Here is a 22126-nt window from a genome sequence, read left to right as displayed (position 1 = left end):
CTGCTTAGTAATGCAGTCACGCCTGAGGTTCACCCTTCAGCCAAGGATTAGACAGGCCCATAAAACAAAACAAGACTAAAGGGGCACAGCAGCACACAGGCAAAGACTAGAAGGCAGGAGGGGACAGGAAAGCTGGCAATAGGGAACCCAAGGTGGAGAAGGCAGAGTGTAACTGACACAGATTTGAATCCAAACTTCTCTTTGTCTTATGTCCCCTTTGTCCTCTTCTTTCAGCATATGTGTACCCTCCACCTCTTGAGTGAACAACCATGTAGTCATACTATGATAAATATGTTTTGTTCTCAGAAAGAACACTTGTAGCTGATGTATGACAAAGTCGTAGTTCATGAATAAGCAAGCAATAGAATGTTCCAGGAAGGTAATGCCCATATGCTCCCTAGAAAGTTGTTTATGTACACACTTTGCTCACAGAAAGTCTATGATGATTAACTGAGCTTGTCAAAACTTTACTTGTGACTCTTATGTAACACATGTGTAACACCCAGCCCTCAGGTATAAAAATCTTCCTCCCTTTTCAGAGTTTGGAGCACCTTCCAGTGCTACTGCAACATGGGGGCACTTCTCAGTGCTGCCTCCAAACTGGGCTGTTACTTTGGTTGTTTTCTATTCTACAGTAAAATCTATCATTTCTCTCCTTACAGAATTCTTGTTAGCTTGCACTTTGACTTATCTGGTGTCACAAGTGGGATTTGATGGTACATTATCTTTTAGGCAACTGAGATGCTGAGGACCCAGACCCTGGTCTCCAATGCCATGATTTCTCAGAGTCTGCTTAATAACTTCTTGAAAACGAGCTCTGTTTTCTTGGATCAAAGTTTTTTGAGTTTTAGTGTAGGTTTCTTCTGGTTCTTGAAGTTTTTATTGTTTGTTGGTTTCTTGTTTAGTTTTTTGTTCTTGTTGTTTTGATTCTTGCAAGTCAAAGTTTGTATTTGGATTTTTATTTGAGCTCCCTCTAGACAGCTTTTGTTTTTTGGTTTTACTTTCTTGCAAGACGCTGTCTCTAAGTTACTAAACAGAATAAAAAATTGCAGAGTTAAATTTCAACTCCTACTCCCCTCTGTTGAATTGTCAGCTGCTCCTCCTTTTGGTTCTGATAACTAAGCTGACTGAACTTACTTTCTTTTCAATGAAACTAGGCAACAAACCTCTCTTTCAAGTGCCTTTTAAAATCTGTCCTAATACACTAATTTAGAATTTCAGTGATCACTTTGGGAAAATGAGTTCCTACTTGCACTTGTCTTTTCTTTCCTCTGGGCAACCTTTTGTTTAATTTTCAGCTTTAGTCAAAATATCTGAATAAAATCCATCCAACTAAACATGCATATGAGGCAATTGAAAAGGATATGGCTTCAGTCAGGTACACCTTCGTCCTCAAAGTGACATGTTTCCTCTTGAACACTTTAAAGTTTTTTTCATAGGGCTTTCTAAAATTTCAGCTCATTTCTCTCTTACTCCTGTTTCATAATCTAGGCTTTTAATAAGTATCCTAAGAAACTTTGGTATCAATGGCTCTGTTTAAAAACACACCTGAAAATAAGTTATTTTAATTGGTGTAGCAAACCCTTAAAAAAGGACAAATTATTTCTCTAAAGATCCTACACTGCCTGCCAAAGACAACACTATGAAAATACAATAATTTCCAACCTCCATATGGTATTACTAAATTAGATTATAATATTTGTTCAAAGAACTTACTGTGATTGGTTTGAAGATAAATGAGCACCTACAGAAATTGAGTAATCCTAATATTTTTAATATTCCCAAGAATTAATGAAAAGGAACTTGCTCTGCAGAATTTTTTACACTTTGTCATATGTGAATTTAAAAGCAGTGTCCAACATTTCCTTAAGTAACTAAGGCTAGATTAAATATATGAAATGTGTTTTAGTAAAAGAATTTGGATGGATATAGAAAGTTGTAGAAGGCTAGAGGGAAGGTGTAGAAAATTACCGAGATGAAAAAGAGGTAAGGATGGAAAAAGAATTTAGATGATTGTTCAGCTTTATAGAATGTTGAAAGAAGGTCAAATAGAAAGGTAGTATGCCACAGAAAAAAGTATATATTTATGTGTATTGAGGGTTTGTATTTGTGTACGGAAGGATTGTAAAATGAGAAATACATCCCAAAGGCAAGAAATTTGAAAGTTTTCTTAAAGAAGGAATTTGTTTGATGTAGTCTGGGTTTTTATACCGCTGCAGCTAAAGTTTGATGAGTTAATCCATGAGAATTTTTTTTCCCCTCGTATTTTCTTTCTTTTTTTATTATAATTTTTATTGAGCTTTAAGTGAATGTTTACAAATCAAGTCAGTCTGTCACATATAACCTTATATACACCTTACTCCCACTTACTCTCCCCCTAATGAGTAATGAGTCAGCCCTTCCAGTCTCTCCTTTCGTGACAATTTTGCCAGTTTCTAACCCTCTCTACCCTCCCATCTCCCCTCCAGACAGGAGATGCCAACACAGTCTCAAGTGTCCACCTGATACAAGTAGCTCACTCTTCATCATCATCTCTCTCCTACCCATTGTCCAGTCCCTTCCATGTCTGATGAGTTGTCTTCGGGAATGGTTTCTGTCCTGGGCCAACAGAAGGTTTGGGGACCATGACCACCAGGATTCCTCTAGTTTCAGTCAGACCATTAAGTCTGGTCTTTTTATGAGAATTTGGGGTCTGCATCCCACTGTTCTCCTGCTCCCTCAGGGGTTCTCTGTTGTGCTCCCTGTCAGGGCAGTCATCGGTTGTGGCTGGGCACCATCTAGTTCTTCTGGTCTCAGGATGATGTAAGTCTCTGGTTCATGTGGCCCTTTCTGTCTCTTGGGCTCATAGTTATCGTGTGACCTTGGTGTTCTTCATTCTCCTTTGATCGAGGTGGGTTGGGACCAATTGATGCATCTTAAATGGCCACTTGTTAGCATTTAGGACCCCAGACACCACATTTCAAAGTGGGATGCAGAATGTTTTCATAAAGTAATTATTTTGCCAATTGACTTAGAAGTCCCCTTAAGCCATAGTCCCCAGACCCCCGCCATTGCTCCGCTGACCTTTGAAGCATTCAGTTTATCCTGTAAACTTCTTTGCTTTCGGTCCAGTCCAGTTGAGCTGATCCTCCCTGCATTGAGTATTTTCCTTCCCTTCACCTAAAGTAGTTCTTATCTACTAACTAATCAGTAAATAACCCTCTCCCACCGTCCCTCCCTCCCTCGTAACCACAAAAGTATGTATTCTTCTCAGTTTATGCTATTTCTCAAGGTCTTATGATAGTGGTCTTATATAATATTTGTCCTTTTGCCTCTGACTAATTTCGCTCAGCATAATGCCTTCTAGGTTCCTCCATGTCATGAAATGTTTCACCCATTCGTCACTGGTCTTTATCGATGTGTAGTATTCCATTGTGTGAATATACCACAATTTATTTAACCATTCATCGGTTGATGGACAGCTTGTTTGCTTCCAGCTTTTTGCTATTGTAAACAGAGCTGCAATAAACATGGTTGTGCATATATCTGTTTGTGTGACGGCTCTTATTTCTCTCGGGTATATTCCGAGGAGCGCCATTTCTGGGTTGTATGGTAGTTCTATTTCTAACTTCTTAAGAAAACGCTAGATAGATTTCCAAAGTGGTTGTACCATTTCACATTCCCACCAGTAGTGTAAGAGAGTTCCAATCTCTCCGCAGCCTCTCCAACATTTATTATTTTGTGTTTTTTGGATTAATGGCAGCCTTGTTGGAATGAGATGGAATCTCATTGTAGTTTTAATGGCTAATGATCGAGAGCATTTTCTCATGTATCTGTTAGCTGCCTGAATATCTTCTTTAGTGAAGTGTGTGTTCGTATCCTTTGCCCACTTCTTGATTGGGTTGTTCATCTTTTTTGTGGTTGAGTTTTAACAGAATTATATAGATTTTAGAGATCAGGTGCTGGTCAGAGATGTCGTACCTGAAATTTTTTTCCTAATCTGTAGGTGGTCTTTTTACTCTTTTGGAGAAGTCTTTAGATGAGCACAGGTGTTTGATTTTTAGGAGCTCCCAGTTATCTGGTTTCTCTTCGTCATTTTGGGTAATGTTTTGTATTCTGTTTATGCCTTGTATTAGGGCTCCTAACGTTGTCCCTATTTTTTCTTCCATGATCTTTATCGTTTTAGTCTTTATGTTTAGGTCTTTGGTCCATGTGGAGTTAGTTTTTGTGCATGGTGTGAAGTATGGGTCCTGTTTCATGTTTTTGCAAATGGATATCCAGTTATGCCAGCACCATTTGTTAAAAAGACTATCTTTTCCCCAATTAACTGACACTGGGCCTTTGTCAAATATCAGCTGCTCATATATGGATGGATTTATTTCTGGGTTCTCAATTCTATTCCATTGGTCTATGTGCCTGTTGTTGTATCAGTACCAGGCCCTTTTGACTACTGTGGCTGTATAACAGGTTCTAAAATCAGGTAGAGTGAGGCCTCCCACTTTCTTCTTCTTTTTCAGTAATGCTTTACTTATCCAGGGCTTCTTTCCCTTCCATATGAAGTTGGTGATTTGTTTCTCCATCACATTAAAAAATGTCATTGGAATTTGGATCGGAAGTGCATTGTATGTATAGATGGCTTTTGGTAGAATAGACATTTTTGCTATGCTAAGTCTTCCTATCCATGAGCAAGGTATGTTTTTCCACTTAAGTAGGTCCTTTTTAGTTTCTTGTAGTAGTACTTTGTAGTTTTCTTTATGTAATATAGGTATTTTACTTCTTAGGTAAGATTTATTCCTAAGCATTTTATCTTCTTGGGGGCTACTGTGAATGGTATTGATTTGGTGATTTCCTCTTCGATGTTCTTTTTGTTGATGTAGAGGAATCCAAGCGGTTTTTGTATGTTTATCTTATAACCTGAGACTCTGCCAAACTCTTCTATTAGTGTCAGTAGTTTTCTGGAGGATTCCTTAGGGTTTTCTGTGTATAAGATCATGTCATCTGCAAATAGAGATAATTTTACTTCTTCCTTGCCAATCCCAATGCCCTTTATTTCTTTCTCTAGTCTAATTGCTCTGGCTAGGACCTCTAGCACAATGTTGAATAAAAGCGGTGATAAAGGGCATCCTTGTCTGGTTCCCATTCTCAAGGGAAATGCTTTTAGGCTCTCTCCATTTAGAGTGATGTTGGCTGTTGGCTTTGTATAAAAAAAAAAAACTATAGATGCCCTTTATTATGTTGAGGAATTTTCCTTCAATTCCTATTTTGCTGAGAGTTTTTATCATAAATGGGTGTTGGACTTCGTCAAAAGCCTTTTCTGCATCAATTGATAAGATCATGTGGTTTTTTCTTTTGTTTTATTTACATGGTGGATTACATTTTTTTTTTTTTTTTTGCATACCTGGTATAAATCCCACTTGGTCATGATGGATTATTTTTTTGATATGTTGTTGAATTCTATTGGCTAGAATTTTGTTGAGGATTTTTGCATCTATGTTCATGAGGGATATAGGTGTGTAATTTTCTTTTTTTGTGATGTCTTTACTTGGTTTTGGTATCAGGGACATGGTGGCTTCATAGAATGAATTAGGCAGTATTCCGTCATTTTCTATGCTTTGAAATACCTTTAGTAGTAGTGGTGTTAACTCTTCTCTGAAAGTTTGGTAGAACTCTGCAGTAAAGCCATCCGGGCCAGGGCTTTTTTTTGTTGGGAGTTTTTGGATTACCGTTTTAATCTCTTTTTTTGTTATGGGTCTATTTAGTTGTTCTACTTCTGATTGTGTTAGTTTAGGTAGGTAGTGTTTTTCCAGGAATTCATCCATTTCTTCTAGGTTTGCAAATTTGTTAGAGTACAATTTTTCGCAATAATCTGATACGATTCTTTTAATTTCAGTTGAGTCTGTTGTGATGTGGCCCATTTCGTTTCTTTTTCGGGTTATTTGTTTCCTTTTCTGTATTTCTTTAGTCAGTCTGGCCAATGGTTCATCAATTTTGTTAATTTTTTCAAAGAACCAGCTTTTGGCTTTTTTAATTCTTTCAATTGTTTCTCTGTTCTCTAATTCATTTAGTTCAGCTCTAATTTTTATTATTTGTTTTCGTCTGGTGCCTGATGGATTCTATTGTTTTTCACTTTCTATTTGTTCAAGTTGTAGGGACAGTTCTCTGATTTTGGCTCTTTCTTCTTTTTGTATGTGCGCATTTATCGATATGAATTGGCCTCTGAGCACTGCTTTTGCTGTGTCCCAGAGGTTTTGATAGGAAGTATTTTCATTCTCGTTGCATTCTATGAATTTCTTTATTCCCTACTTAATGTCTTCTATAACCCAGTCCTTTTTCAGCAGAGTATTATTCAGTTTCCAAGTGTTTGATTTCTTTCCCTTAATTTTTCCGTTATTGATTTCCACTTTTATGGCCTTGTGGTCTGAGAAGATGCTTTGTAATATTTCGATGTTTTAGATTCTGCAAAGGTTTGTTTTATGACCTAATATGTGGTCTATTCTAGAGACTGTTCCATGTGCGCTAGAAAAAAAAGTATACGTTGCAGCAGTTGGGTGGAGAGTTCTGTACAAGTCAATGTGGTCAAGTTGGTTCATTGTAGTAATTAGGTCTTCCGTGTCTCTGTTGAGCTTCTTACTGGATGTCCTGTCCTTCTCCAAAAGTGGTGTGTTGAAGTCTCCTACTATAATTGTGGAGGTGTCTATTTCACTTTTCAGTTCTGTTAGAATTTGTTTTATGTATCTTGCAGCCCTGTCATTGGGTGCATAAATATTTAATATGGTTATATCTTCCTGGTCAATTGTCCCTTTTATCATTATGTAGTGTCCTTCTTTATCCTTTGTGTTGGATTTAACTTTAAAGTCTATTTTGTCAGAAATTAATATTGCTACTCCTCTTCTTTTTTGCTTATTGTTTGCTTGATATATTTTTTTCCATCCTTTGAGCTTTAGTTTGTTTGTGTCTCTAAGTCTAAGGTGTGTCTCTTGTAGGCAGCATATAGACGAATCGTGTTTCTTTATCCAGTCTGAGACTCTCTGTCTCTTTATGGGTGCGTTTAGTCCATTTACATTCAGCGTAATTATAGATAAGCATGTGTTTAGTGCTGTCATTTTGATGCCTTTTTATGTGTGTTGTTGACAATTTCATTTTTCCATTTAGTTTTTTGTGCTGAGATGTTTTTCTTTGTAAATTGTGTGTTCCTCATTTTCATAGTATTTGACTTAATGTTTGCTGAGTCATTACGTTTTTCTTGCTTTTTATTTTGAGTTATGGAGTTGTTATACCTCTTTGTGGTTACCTTAATATTTACCCCTATTTTTCTAAGTAAAAACCTAACTTGTATTGTCCTATATCACCTTGTATCCCTCTCCATATGGCGGTTCTGTGCCACCTGTATTTAGTCCCTCTTTTTAATTATTGTGATCTTTTACATATTGACTTCAATGATTCCCTGTTTTGAGCGTTTTTTTTTTATTTAATTAATCTTAATTTGTTTTTGTGATTTCCCTATTTGAGTTGGTATCAGGATGCTCTGTTCTGTGACCTTGTGTTGTGCTGGTATCTGATATTATTGTTTTTCTGACCAAACAATTTCCTTTAGTATTTCTCGTAGCTTTGGTTTGGTTTTTGCAAATTCTCTAAGCTTGTGTTTTTCTGTAAATGTCTTAATTTCGCCTTCATATTTCAGAGAGAGTTTTGCTGGATATATGATCCTTGGCTGGCAGGCAGTTTTTCTCCTTCAGTGCTCTGTATATGTCATCCCATTGCCTTCTTGCCTGCATGGTTTCTGCTGAGTAGTCTGAACTTATTGATTCTCCATTGTAGGAGACCTTTGTTTTATCCCTGGCTGCTTTTAAAATTTTCTCTTTATCTTTGGTTTTGGCAAGTTTGATGATAATATGTCTTGGTGATTTTCTTTTTGGATCAATCTTAAATGGGGTTCGATGAGCATCTTGGATAGATATCATTTCGTCTTTCATGATGTCAGGGAAGTTTTCTGCCAACAGATCGTCAGCTATTCTCTCTGTGTTTTCTGTTGTCCCTCTCTCTTCTGGGACTCCAATCACAGGCAAGTTATTCTTTTTGATAGAGTCCCACATGATTCTTAGGGTTTCTTCATTTTTTTTTAATTCTTTTATCTGATTTTTTTTCAGCTATATTGGTGTTAATTCCCTGGTCCTCCAGATGTCCCACTCTGCATTCTACTTGCTCGAGTCTGCTCCTCTGACTTCCTATTGAGTTGTCTAATTCTATAATTTTATTGTTAATCTTTTGTATTTCTGAATGATGTCTCTCTATGGATTTTTGCAACTTATTAATTTTTTCACTATGTTCTTGAATAATCTTTTTGAGTTCTTCAACTGCTTTATCAGTGTGTTCCTTGGCTTTTTCTGTAGATTGCCTTATTTCATTTCTGAGGTCATCCCTGATGTCTTGAAGCATTCTGTAAATTAGTTTTTTTATTCTGTATCTGGCAATTCCAGGATTGTATCTTCATTTGGGAAAGATTTTGATTCTTTAGTTTGGGGAGTTGTAGAAGCAGTCATGGTCTGCTTCTTTATGTGGTTTGATATTGACTGCCGTCTCCGAGCCATCACTAAGATATTGTAGTGATTTATTCTATATTTGCTCACTGAGTCTTATCTTGTTTTGTTTTCTTTCAATATACGTAGATGGGCTACTAGATTGAGCTGTCTTGATTGTTGTAGCCCTTGACTCACTTATGTCCTATTACCAGCTGGTTTGGGCTGTTACCAGATATATAAGCCTGAGTCCATTCACTATTCTTAGGTAGAATCTGATTTTGGGTCCACCTAGAGAAGCAGTGGTGATAGTCGTATGCACCAGACCTTAGGCCCCCAATGCAAGTACCTCTACGGATTGGTAGGTATCACCCTCCTTAGACCCCTAAGGCAGGAGGCTAGCTGGTCTGAGGGGAGCTTCAGCCCTCAGTTCCCTGTTGTGGGTCAGTGAGGGTTCTGTTGAATATGCAGAGATATCAGACCTGGGAAACTTGTCTTTCCAGTAAATCTGCTAAAACAAATGCAGTCATATCCCTATTAGAAATGCCTTTGCATTATAATAGCCACCTTGTTCCCTGTAGGGATGAAAGCCCAAGACTGTGGATCACATATGCTTGGCTGGAGCTGGTTCTGTGTTTTTAGTCCAATTAGGGAAGGATTTTTGGTCCCTGGGTTTTTTTGGTTGCTTCTCTCAGGCCAGAAGAATGGGTTAGGAAAAGACCAAAAAAAAAAAAAAAGGAAAAGAAAAACCGTGGAGCGGTTCTCCCTCTGGCTCAGGAAATTCCAATGTTAATGAAGCCGCCTGGGAAGTGGAGGGGAGGGTTCAGAGAAACAGGAGAGAGTAGCACCCCAGAATATAGTTAAAGTTACTTATCTTGCTTGGGATGACTGTTTTATCTGAGATTCCCTAGGGGCGCGTGGACTGTGTGCGCTGGGTGGGTAGAGATTGTCCCTGATGGTCAGGCCCACCCGTGCTTGCACTGTCTCAGAAGCCGCGGTTAGTTCCTCCGCTCCCAGTCCAAAGCCCAGCGCCAAGATTCCCCGGCTGGGACGCTGTACTCCCGGCTCCAGAACCTGTCGCTGCCTCCCGGTGACTTCTCCTCCTGTCAGTCGCGTTGCTGTGCTGCCTGCGTGCACTGGCTGGGCTTCCCCCTGGGGTCAGTTCAGGGGTCTAGGGCTGCGCCCCTTTTTTTGCACCTTCTAAGGGTGCCGTGCTCAGCTCCCCTGTGCCCAGTCCGAAGCTCGGCGCCAAGGTTTCCTGACTGGGACGCTGGCTCCAGGCTCTGAAAACGGTCACTGCTTCCCCTTGGTTGTTAGTTCTCAGTCTCTGTCACTCAGGTCAACTCCTTAGATGTGTGTTTGATGGTCAGGGTTCGTAGATTGTCATGTATGTGATCGATTCACTTATTTTTCTGAGTCTTTGTTGCAAGAGGGATCCGAGGTAGCGTCTACTTAGTCAGCCATCTCGGCCCCGCCTCCCCATGAGAATTAAAAAAAAAATTGAATATCAAATAACATAGAAAACAAAGAAACGAGTTTCTCATTGTTAAAAAAACAAAATTTTCCTTGTTTACTGGGTTGTAGATTTAATTTTCTTGTAGTGCAATCTGCCTTAAAAGCAAGAGTTATAACACAATAAATTCCTGAATATGGTTATTTGAATATCCTGACTATTTTCAAATCTCATAGAAAGCCAGAAAAGATTTGTTTCCATTTCACAGAGAAAAATGCTTAAGAATTTTATGAAATATGTTATGAATTACATGAAATATATTGTCATACTGAGAACATTAGCACATTCGACCTGAGTTAAAGTTTATGTCATAATTTTATAATTTCAATATCGGACTTAGTTACAGTTATTGCTTCTTGTAAATCTAATGTCATTAAGACCCTATTACTTTAACCTTTGGAAAAAATTTTGATGCTTTGTGTTTTCAGTAGTGGAAGGCATGCTGAATCAAGAAGACATTTAGGATACAGGTTTTGAATTACAAATTTTGATACATCATTTGTGAGTAACACATGTCCCCCAAAAGTAACACTTTTCGAAAATGAGAAAAGTCCTTTTGGTTGCATTGTTTTATCAAATATGACACACATGCAAAATCTAAAGCTGCCAAGACGCTCTAAAGCTGACCAAAAACGGCCATAAATGTTCTTGGAAGACTTATGAAGCTGTACAAAAGCCAGGAAGTATGACCCAATCACACTTTGTGGTAGAACTGCCTCTTACCTAAGCCTCCTACTGTAGTGAATGTTCACCAAAGAACTTTTCTTTCCTATTTTCAACATTAATCAAGCCCCCACTGGATGGCAGCAAATACTTTCAGTGGGAAAAGTACCCTCCCAAGTAACCTGAGATCCTGAAAATATTTATGGACAGGTTCTATCGCACATGTCATGAAAGGGTTTTAACTGAGAAATTCACATTGTTTATCCAGGAAATTTTTTGTGACTATTCAGATGTTAAAAAACTTAGTAATCTTGGTATAGCCTAACTATCTAATATTATGTTCCAAGATGATTATATATCTAAAGCTCTTTGAAATTCAGGTGATTCATTACGTTTAACAATATTTTCATCTAAAGATTTCTTTGAATTGACATTGTTTAATTCTATATTAGTTACATACTTAATTTCCATCATGTCCATCACTTTTTAGAATTATTATTAAAGTCATCCATAGCCATTTTTAAGTTTGTCATTTGCAAGTAAATTTTACTTTGCTAATTCCCTGAAAATGCTTGACCATAATATTTCAATATATTTTACCACATTGTACTTATGAAAAGGACCATAATTAGTTCTCCCCACCATTCCATGTACAAGCAAACTCCAAAAATTAAACCTTGGATCTCTTTATCTCAATTTAAGAAAGCCAAAAACATCTCTTTGGGTACACCATCGTTCTGGGGCCTTAAAGATTATATCCAAGGGCCTCAGTGGCCAGAAGAAGACTATACCTGAACCTGACAACTCCTCCCAAGAACAAGGAATGAGAACTCATGCACGTTACTGAATTTTAAGGATTTTGTTTAGTATTAGCCCATGCCATTGGGAATACTTCTTATTATGACTAGGTAAACACTACAGGGAGAAATGCAACAACATATCAGAAAATTTCACCAAAAAGCTACTTAAATTCATTCAGTGCCTCCTATGCCTGATATTCCTTTTCTTAATTTTTTTTAGTTACCTAATAATATTGGCTCTTAGTTGTGTTCTTTCGTACTGGTTGGGTTAATTATCTTAATCATATACACTACTTTTTTAAATGTTTGTAATCCAACTCCTATTTTGCCACCAATGTAAAAAAAAAATTTCCTAAACAAATATGTAGGGAAATCTAGTTTCAAACCTTCAGTTAATGTTTTGAAATGTCAAGTTATTCCTCCAAATGTGGTCTTACTTTGTATGTGCCCCCAACCAGAAGATCACAGAAGCAGAGTATGTGAGTGATGGCATGGTAACGCAGGGGGTCTGTATAGGATATGATAAGTGCAGAAGTAAACATCCATAGAGTACATCCATGCAAAAGAAAACAAAATGCACCCAAACTCATTGCTGTTCAGTGAATTCCAAGCCATAGCAACCCTATGAACAGAGTACAACTGCCCGATGGGTTTTCCAAGGAGCAGCTGTTGGATTGGAACTGCTGATCATGTAGTTAGCAGCCAAACTCTTAACCACTGCACCACCAGGCCTCCACGGAAAAGAAAGCACTCTTATAATGGGGTCAAGAAACGTCTGTGAAGATCCATCATCAGAAGGGGCATATGCGAAAGATCACCTTAAAACTGAGGTTACCGCCATGACTGTGACGGACACAGGTTTGAACTGAAACTTCCCTTTGTGCTTTATCCCTTTTTTCTTCTGCTTTCAAAATATGTGAGCCCCACCTTAAGTGAACAACTATGTAGTGATATTATGACAAAAATATTATTGGTCTCAGAAAGAAGACTTGTTACTGATGTATGACAACGTTATGGCTTATGCATAAGCATGTGATAAGAATGTTCCATAAAGGGAAAGGTGAGAATATTCACCGAAAAATGTTTATGTATGCCATTTGTCACCCAAAAATCTGTGATCATTAACTGACATGAAAGTTTTATTTGTACTTCATATGTATCTGATGGAGACTGGGTGGCGCAGTAGTTAAGAACTCTGCTGCTAGCCAAAAGGTCAGCAGTTAGAATTGTACCAGCCCCCTCCTTGGAAATCCTATGGGGCAGTTCTACTCTGTCCTATAGGGTCACCATGAGTCTGAATCAAATTGACAGCAAGAGGTTTAGTATCCCATGTGTGGTCCCTAGCCCTCATGCATAAAAACACTTCTCTTCTTCAGAATTTGGAGCACTTCCCAATAATATCCCAACTTGGGTTGTTGTTTTTGTACCTTGATTGCTGAAAGTGAAGAGGACTTGAAGCACTTACTAAGGAAGATCAAAGGCCACAGCCTTCAGTATGGATTACACCTCAGTATAAAGAAAACAAAAATCCTCACAACTGGACCAATGAGCAACATCATGATAAACGGAGAAAAGATTGAATTTGTCAAGGGTTTCATTTTACTTGGATCCACAAACAACAGCCATGGAAGCAGCAGTCAAGAAATCAAAAGACGCATTGCATTGGGCAAATCTGCTGCAAAGGACTTCATCAAAGTGTTGAAGAGCAAAGGTTCGTGTGACCCAAGCCATGGTATTTTCAATCATATCATATGCATGTGAAAGCTGGACAATGAATAAGGAAGACCGAAGAAGAGTTGACGCCTTTGAATTGTGGTGTTGGTGAAGAATATTGAATATACCATGGACTGCCAAAAGAAGGAACAAATGTGTCTTGGAACAAGTGCGGACAGTATGCTCCTTAGAGGCAAGGATGGCGAGACTGCATCTTACATACTTTGGACATGTTGTCAGGAGGGATGAATCCCTAGAGAAGGACATCATGTTTGGCAGAGTACATGGTGGCGGAAAAGAGGAAGACCCCCAGGAGGTGGGTTGACACAGTGGCTGCAAGAATGAGCTCAAGTATAACGATTGTGAGGATGGCGCAAGACCAGGCAGTGTTTCCTTCTGCTGTGCATAGGGTTGCTATGAGTCGGAACCCACTTGACGGCACCTAACAACAACAGTTCTCTGTGCACCTTGCTCACTCTGCTGCAGTTACAATTGGCTTCTTGATCCTCCTTGCATACAGCAGCCACACTGCAGTCTCAGGACCCTTCACTCTGAATGCTGTACTGAGAACTAATGGGGTTCTCGCCTCCTCCTATGGCTAGCTACTGCAGCGGGTGTAAGATATTTTCTAACCCAGTAGATAACTGAGGACCTGACAACCTGCTGTGGTGGACAAGGAGGCAAGTTGGCTACGCTATTCTGAGAATTTAAAGTCTGGGACTGCAAAGGCAACGGGAAGCTTAGGGGCTTGGCTGAAACTTAAGAGGATACCAGATGAAGAGTTTCTGGAGCAAATCCAGAATTCTTGAAAAGAACGACCAGTTTTTTTCCGACCTTTTTTCAGCTGGGAATCTTTCCGGTGTTAGGCTGTCTTAATAACCACTACACTACGTGATAACCACGACACCACGTGATAACCACGACACTATGTGATAACCACTACACATAGAAAACTTCTTTGTGATAATGCTTTTGGGCTTCAGAGATGCTTCATCTGAAATCTGTGCCTTTTTTCCAGGATGTGTTCGTGAATGAAGAGCATATTTTTTTCCCCACTTACACTTTCCGATTCTTACAATCAACAATATCAAAACAAGATAAATCATAGCCAAGCAAATGCTACTTCCAGGGACCCAATTACTTCACAAGCACCGGGGAGAAAAATCTCGGGCGAGTTCCAAGGAGTTTCTTGATAAGTTCTAGGCTCATTTCTCTGGCGGTGCAAGACGCAATCATCTTCATCTCCCGGTGACTGAACTTGAACCTTTAGGAACTAGTAGGAACCATTTGAACTCAGCAGGGCGTCTGCACTTTGTGCCCTGGTAGTAGCGGAAGCGATTGAGGGCCAGGGGGTATGGGTCTCAAGCTGTGCCCAGTTCTGCGTCGTAGGCGTGTTGTGGACTTCGTGGAAGTGAAACCTGTGGCGAGTGAATCTATTAGACGTCAAACGAACTTCTCTTCAGTTCTGTATCACTCATATCCGATGAACTCGGTGTCCCATACCATTTAATCTGTTTTATAGCGTGTAAATGATCTTTATGATGTACCTGACTCTTCTTTCTTCTTCATTCCATTTTAACTGTCTTAAATCACTGTCCTAACTCCCGGTATTAGAAACAACGGGCTTTCTACTAGATTCTAAATTAAACTTTCCCAAGGCAGAGTCCTGGCCAAAGTGTTGGCCAGTGAATATATGCTTGTCCGGGAAGTATTAGAAAGTCTTGACAAGAGACATTTCTCAGCCTCTGAGAAAGGTCACTTAATGTCTCCTTCTGTGGCACAAACTGATGAAAATATTGTGGGTAAAGGAGGGGAAAAGCATGTTTCTTTCTTATTAGCACCATCTCAAGCCTGACTCTATTTTGTTTTGAGATAAGATCAGCAGGATAAACAGAGATTCCATTTAACATATATGTTAATTTGTTAACTTTTCTCAAAAATTTGCTTTAATATTTATTTTAAAGAAACTATTGAGCAGCCCAGCCTCTTGGTGGTCACTGGAAGTACCTGACGTCCTTAGGGAAATGGCAAACTAGAAAGAGGGAAGTGCACTTCAACTGATCATTATGACAACTGTTCTCACAGTAGTTTAGTTATAATAAAATTGCTGAGTAGAATGACACATAAAAACCTCCGGGTTCCCTCACAGAAGCACAGATAAGAGGCATCAACACCAGTCCTGAGGATCCTGACTTGCTGGGGAAATTGGTGGCTAATCTATACTTTATTTGATTAAAAAAATAAGTAAAGTTGTTGAAGAGCAGTTGAATGGAGGGGGGATTCTGGCCTTGGGTGAAAATGGAGTAGAGAGGAAGTGGAGTGTGGGGAGCTGCACTTGGAGGTTTCAGTCAGACTGTGCAGAGAGGGAAGGTAAGTGACATAATATGCCCAGGATCAGGGAGGTCAGGGAGGGTTCTCGACAGTAGGGAGGTTAAATTTTGATCTGAACGTGGTGAGTAGGGAAGAAGTGACTGTTTTAAAGAGGAACATGACATTGCCCGTTTTGACCCAAAGACGGCTTTGGCCTTTGCATGAACACTGGAACATCCCTCAGAGTTCAGTTCTTAGGCCTCTTCTCTTCTCTATTGATTCTAATCACCTGGCGAGGCAACATCTAATGGTTTACATTTTACATGGTCTTCATCTGAGGACCACTGTGTGCCTCTAGCCTACTGGATATCTCCTCTTTGAAGTCTCACAATAAACATTGTATAGTTAACATATTCCGAACTGGAATTCATATGTATCCTCTGAAACTGATCCAACCGTATTGATCCCTGTCTCACTTAGCTGCAACTCTCTTCCTCCAGCTGTTTAGGACTAAGAATTTGGGATCTTCACTGACTCCATTTTTGCTCTATTCCCCCATCCAATCACTCTGAAAACTTTCGTTGCTTTATCTTTAAAATATATCTGGAATTTGGCCACTTCTCCACACTTTAACTCTCACTAACATTCCCCAATCCATAATACTCTCTGATGTGGAGTATTACTGGTGTCTCTTAATGTGTTTTGCGGTTTCCTCCATTTCCTTTAACATGATGGTTTCTACAGAACGTTTAAGGGGTCCTTTTTAAAACCCCAAAAGGACTCCTTATTGTATTCACTGTTTAAAATCCAGCAATGGCTCATTAAAAAAAAAAAAAATTACTGCACTCAAAAAAAAAAATAAAATAAAAAAGAAAGAAAAACTCAAAATTCTTATAATGACCTGCAAATCTCTACACAATCTCCCTGCTCCCCACTCATTTTCCTCTCTGACCTTTTCTCCTAGGATTCTCCCCATTGCACTTTGGTGCAGTTACTATTGAATTTCTTGCTCTACTTTAAATACACAGACATCATTCTATTACAGAATACACCAGACGTCTTGCTCACTATATTAATAACATCATGTTAATTAGACCAAATGAACAAGACATTTAGCAAGAAATGAAAAATTGATGGAGACTTCTAATGATATTTGTCTTGACCCTGAAGGTCCTAGCGTTCAGTTTGGAAGAGGAGCCCTTTCCTTCTAGAATTTGAAATCTTCACTTGCCAGAAAGCAGTAAATCCCATCCCCTGGATTCTGAAGGGAGCCTGAACCACCTTACCTTGCAGACTGGGGCTTAAGGGGCAGGCACCTCATTCCATTGACACCTGCCTCCACCCACTTGGAATACACAGAAACAGAGAGAAATGAGGGAGGGGAGGGGCTGGCCCACACTGGAGGTGGGGGGAACACCGAGGTGTCAAGGCCTCTAGGGAAACAAAGCCATGCTTTCAAGCCCAGGAGTGCAGGGATGGCATGAGCTTTTTTGAACGTTGGTCAAAATATATTCACTCTTATTTGTATGTTGGGGTAGGAGGGAAAAGGTCCCATACAAAATCGATTCAATTCTAACTTTGAAAAAACAGACATTTTCCCACCTGCTTTCAAAGCAAGGCCTTTCCTGCATTGGGCAAAGGCTATAACCTCATCTACATTGGAGCTTGTCTTCAGTCACAAGTTGCCTTGACAGGATAGAGTTTTTCTAGATACCCCGGGCTGGATAATCTTGAAGCCGTCTTTTCCTCAAGGAGATTGTCGTGGTGATGGTACGTTTCTTTCACTGATACTATTTGTGTATTAAAATTAACAACCAAACAGCATTATTCATAACAGTCCAAGTCTTCACTCAAGTCCCCAATTCCTTTACAAACACAGGCAGGCTGGCAAGAGCGAAGGATTTGATTTCGAGAAAGTCCTCAATATTGTCCCTTGGCAGTTTCTCTTGTGCATGTTTTCTAGTGAAAGAAAATGACCCTTTAGGAAGCAGGGCTCAAGGTCCTCAGGACTGAACTCTGGAGGTCTGTGGGTCCACACTTGGGCCTGGGCAGCTGGACGGATATGACCTGGCAATGTCAAGCTGCAGGGCCAGATACATGGAGTTGGGGTGGTTTCCTAGACTGGACTGTATATCGTCCACCTCTGGGATGAGAAACATCCTTAGATTTTGCCTCACACATGCCTAATTCTTTGAATTGTGTCTACAGTTTTCTTGTACCACTTATTTGATTTACTGGGTGAGAATGAAAACTCTGATATATTTTTCTTTTCTTTCTTCTACATTTTTTTTTCCCTTTTCACTATCTTCTTCTAACATTTCTTTTCTTTCTTTTGCTTAGCTAGAAGCTAGCTGCCTTTTTCCCTGTTCTTCCTTAAGCATTACTTGGCGTGGCGGACCCACACACTTTGGTTCAGTTTAGAGATGGCAGTTGTCCCCAGAGCAGTGGGTGATGGTGGTGATGTCTGTGCTTCTTCATCTCAGAGCCCCTTTTTTTCTGGGGGTGCCTGGGACAGAGAGAGTAGCTGGACATCTCCGAAATAATCTGAGGGTCTTGACCTCCAATGTTTGAATATTGCAGAAAATGATTAAAAGAATATATTTTCAGGTTAGCAAAATCTAGAGCTTTTTTATTTTTCTAGGACTTGTTCATCAGCAAACATGATTTGCTGTACGCTTTTTCCCGTTCGTGAACTTCAATTATTGAGTTAACCGCCGTGCTGTGCGGGTACAGGGGCTACAGAGGACGAAAGAATGAGATGACACAGTCCTCAAGGAAAGGAAAGAGGAACATAGGCAGTTAATGATAATAAAATCGCAAAACGGACCAACAGAGATGTACGAGGCAATGCTTTTTCACAGAACACAAAGGTGCCTCACCCCAGGGTATAGGAAGACGCTGGGCACATCCAAGGGGGGGGGGGTGTTCCTTCCCGTGTGGAAAGAAATTCTCACGCCCTGAGCGGGGACCAAATCCACCAGGTCCCTATCGGAGGTGTCTGCATCCTTTTCAAAGGCTTCCTGGGGTAGGATGGGGAGCCCTCTCTAGCGAATGTTTCTGTCGGGATGAAATCGAGGAGCTCCAGAACGTCTTATTTTCCATAGGAGGAGGAATTCATTTCTGGTGGAGGTAGAGTTTTTGTTTCTTTTTCTTTTTGCGGGAGTGAGGAAAGGGAAAACGGAAAACCTAAACAGAAGCTTGAACACAGTGTCATTTCGTCAGAGTTAACATTGCGTAAAAGAGAATATCCCTCGGATGAATGAGGAGGGAGTGAGCAATCATCGAACTTTGTGAATATGAAAGGATCTTTTGCGGAAGAGGCCGGTTCGCTCAGTTGGTTAGAGCGTGGTGCTAATAACGCCAAGGTCGCGGGTTCGATCCCAGTACGGGCCAAGCAAAGGAGTTGACTTTTGATTTGAAAAAATCTTGTGGTATACCTAGATGCAGTTTGACAGTAAATTACTCTGTGACACCAATTCTGGATCAAAAGTCGATTTTATTTCCTTAATCCACAGAAATGGCGACTATACCCCCTTTGCTCCCCTCTAAAGAGGTGGAGGGGAGAAAAAACAGTGTTTTGGAACAAGTGACATCAAGCTTAAGATAAAAATCTTAGTGAAGAAAAGCAGGCTAGGAGTGAGGATGGTCTTGGGGATGGGGTGTGCACCTGATGGCCGCTGTCCATAAGAGCGTCCCATTCTCCTTTTCCCTTTTTCAGTGTCCAGCGCACTGTCTACCATGTGGCCCTCAAGCACTTTCTCTGTCTGATTATGTCCTCTACCTGACTCACAACTCATCCCTTGCGCTGCCCTTTCATAATGTTGAAATTGATACTTTTAGCTGTTAAAATAATCGCAGTCCAACATAATGCATATTTTCCTTTTTTTAAATTTTATCTACCAGTTGGCCTTCAGCATAATATTTGTCCACAAAGTCAGATTTTTTTTTTTCTGGCTTACCATTACCTAGAATTGTGCCAAAGTCAGATTAAATGTGTGAAACCTCTCAATTTGTGCCTATTGTATTATTCCCATGAACATTCAAATATGCTATTTGTCTCCTGTCTTAAACGGGTTTCTCTTGACCCAACATACCCCTCTAGGTATTACCCTGTTTCTCAGATGGCCTTATAAAAATCACTTCTAAAGTGTTATCCAGATTTACTGTCTCCAGTTTCTCTCCTTGTGTTTTTAAATCCACTACATTCTTTTTTTTTTTTTTTTTTTTTTTTACACCATCAATTCATGGAAACTCCTTGTCAAGATTACTAATGAATTCTTCTCACTTTTTCAAGACCTTATCTTCCTTGCCTTCCGTTATGGGTTCAGTTATGTCCCCCCGAAATATGTGATAGAATCCAAACCTCCATACCTGGAGATTTAATCCCATTTTGGAATCAGTTTTCTTTTTTATGTTAATGAGGCTGTATCAGTGTAGGGTATGTCTTAAATCTAATGACTTTTGAGATACAAAAAGAAGAGACTGGCACTGAGATAAGAGAGCACAAACTGAGGAAGAGAGAAACACACCTGATGATTACTAAGGAACCAGGAACTCTGGGGCTATAGAAACCAAGAGAAAGATTTTTTTCCCAGGGCTAAGATGGAGAGAGCATTCCCCTACAGTAGTGCCCTGAATTTCAACTTCCAGCTTCTTAAACTGTGAGAAAATAAATTTCTATTCCTTAAAGAAAACCAGGTGTAGTGTTTCTGTTACAGCAGCACTAAGAAATTAAGACAACTTCTCAGTGTCAATAAACATACTGCTGTCTTAAAAGTTTTTTTTTTTTTTTTTTTTTAATTTGGATTCCAAGACACTACTGTCCTGACTATCTTTCTGTCTCTCTGGCTCAACTTTCTCAATATCCTGTGTTTCTTTCACCTCTCCTCACCCATTCTATATTAGAAAGTCCCACAGATTGGTCCTTGAACCTGTAATCTATATACACTCACTCCCTGGGAATCTCACCCATTCTCATAGTTGAAATCATCTGTATGCCTACATCATCTCCTAGTAACCTTATAGGACAGAGTAGAGCTGCCCCATAGGGTTTCCAAGGCTATGATCTTTACAGAAGCAGACTGCCACATCTTTCACTCATGGAGTGGGTGGTGGGTTTGAACTGGTGACCTTTCGGCTAGCAGCTGAGCCCTTAAGTTCTTGATGAAATGGGTTTGGCTTTTTGGTTTATATGCCTGCAACTCACAAATTTGTATCTGCAGTCTAGACCACTCCATTAACCTTGTGTCTTGTATATACAACTGATTTCTTGGCATTGCCACTTGGATGTTTTGTACTAGGCATCTAAAAGTTAGCAAGCCTAAAACTGAACTCCCATTTTTCTCTAATAATTCTGCTATTTCCAAGCTTCAGCATTTCAGTTAATGACAGCTCAGTTCCTCTAGTCTTTGAGGCAAAAAAAACCCTCGAAGTCATCATTTATTTTACTCTTTCTCTCATACCTCCCACCCAGTATGTCAGGAATTTTCCTTCTTTCTTCAAAATACATCCAGCCTGTGATTATTTCTGGCTTCTTTGACAGCCACCATCTTGTCTGTCATAGGAGAAAATGACCCCAGAGTCAAATTTAATCAAAAGAGATTTTTATTAAACAAGGACAAAGATGATCATTGCCACGAGGATTTTGCCAGTGTGTGCTGGGCACAAGAGACTAGCAGAAGCCACTGAATCACAATCAGGGAGTCTCCAATATACTCTTACAGAAGGAAGTAAATTAAGAAAAGTTACGTTATTGTCAAAGGTGGGAAACATCACCTATGGGAATACATGATTGATTTAAGGAATCTGTTGGCTAGATTCCATTTCCTTGGGAACAGCCTGGCAACATCTGTTCTTGGTTGGGTGACTTTCAACAGGTTCTCAGGGCAGGCAAAAGGAAATTACAATAAGCTCCTTTGTGAGAGCATAACTTCCCTGTGGCGCAGTTCTTTGTTGGTTAAGATACAGTACCCTTCATGGAACAGTCCACCCCTAGGTAGGGAAACAATGAAAATAATGAGTTTCAGCTTGTACTGTTATTCCTTTCTGGAGCTTTCCATACTGATTTTAACAAACACTCACACATAGTGGTTTCCAGCATTAACTACGACCGCTTACCAAACTTGTAAATAAAAATAGATTTTAGTCTATGCAGCCTGCTTCAGCCTCACTACTTTTGGCCAAGCACGTGCATACCTTTAAGATCCCCTATCTCATGTCCGGAAAACCTGGTGGTGTAGTAAGGTGCTATGACTGCTAACCAAAAGCTTGGCAGTTCGAATCCACCAAGCGCTCCTTGGAAACTCTGTGGAGCATTTCTACCCTATTGTATGGGGCTGCTATGGTCAGAATTGATTCCATGGCAATGGGCTTTTTTTTTTTTTTTTTAATTTGTTTTATTTCTTGTCCAGAGCCTTGGTGGCGATTTGCTTAACAGCTTGGTTGTTATCTGAAATGTCAGCAGTTCGAGTCTAAGATCTCCTGTAGGAAAATTAATGGGGCCGTTATGCTGAGTCCCATAGCGTCTCTGTGAGTCGTAAGTGACCTGACAGCAACTTTTTTTTTTTTTTGTATACAGCAGCCACTCTATTGTCTCAGGACTCTTCACTTTGAATCCTGTGCCAGAGAACGAT

General features: G+C 39.7%; 1 non-coding gene across 1 annotated transcript; it reads left to right on the top strand.

Annotated features, from left to right (window-relative positions):
* The first annotated feature begins 18813 nt into the window (after positions 1 to 18813).
* Positions 18814 to 18887, top strand: TRNAI-AAU (transfer RNA isoleucine (anticodon AAU)). Its single transcript has one exon. It is a non-coding gene; the product is annotated as a tRNA-Ile (tRNA).
* Positions 18888 to 22126: the final 3239 nt, after the last annotated feature.

The sequence above is a fragment of the Elephas maximus genome, chromosome 1 (assembly GCF_024166365.1).
Source record: "Elephas maximus indicus isolate mEleMax1 chromosome 1, mEleMax1 primary haplotype, whole genome shotgun sequence".
NCBI classification, from domain to species: domain Eukaryota; kingdom Metazoa; phylum Chordata; class Mammalia; order Proboscidea; family Elephantidae; genus Elephas; species Elephas maximus.
The sequence above is the reverse complement of the archived record's forward strand: the minus strand, read 5'-3'. Positions and strand labels throughout refer to the sequence as shown.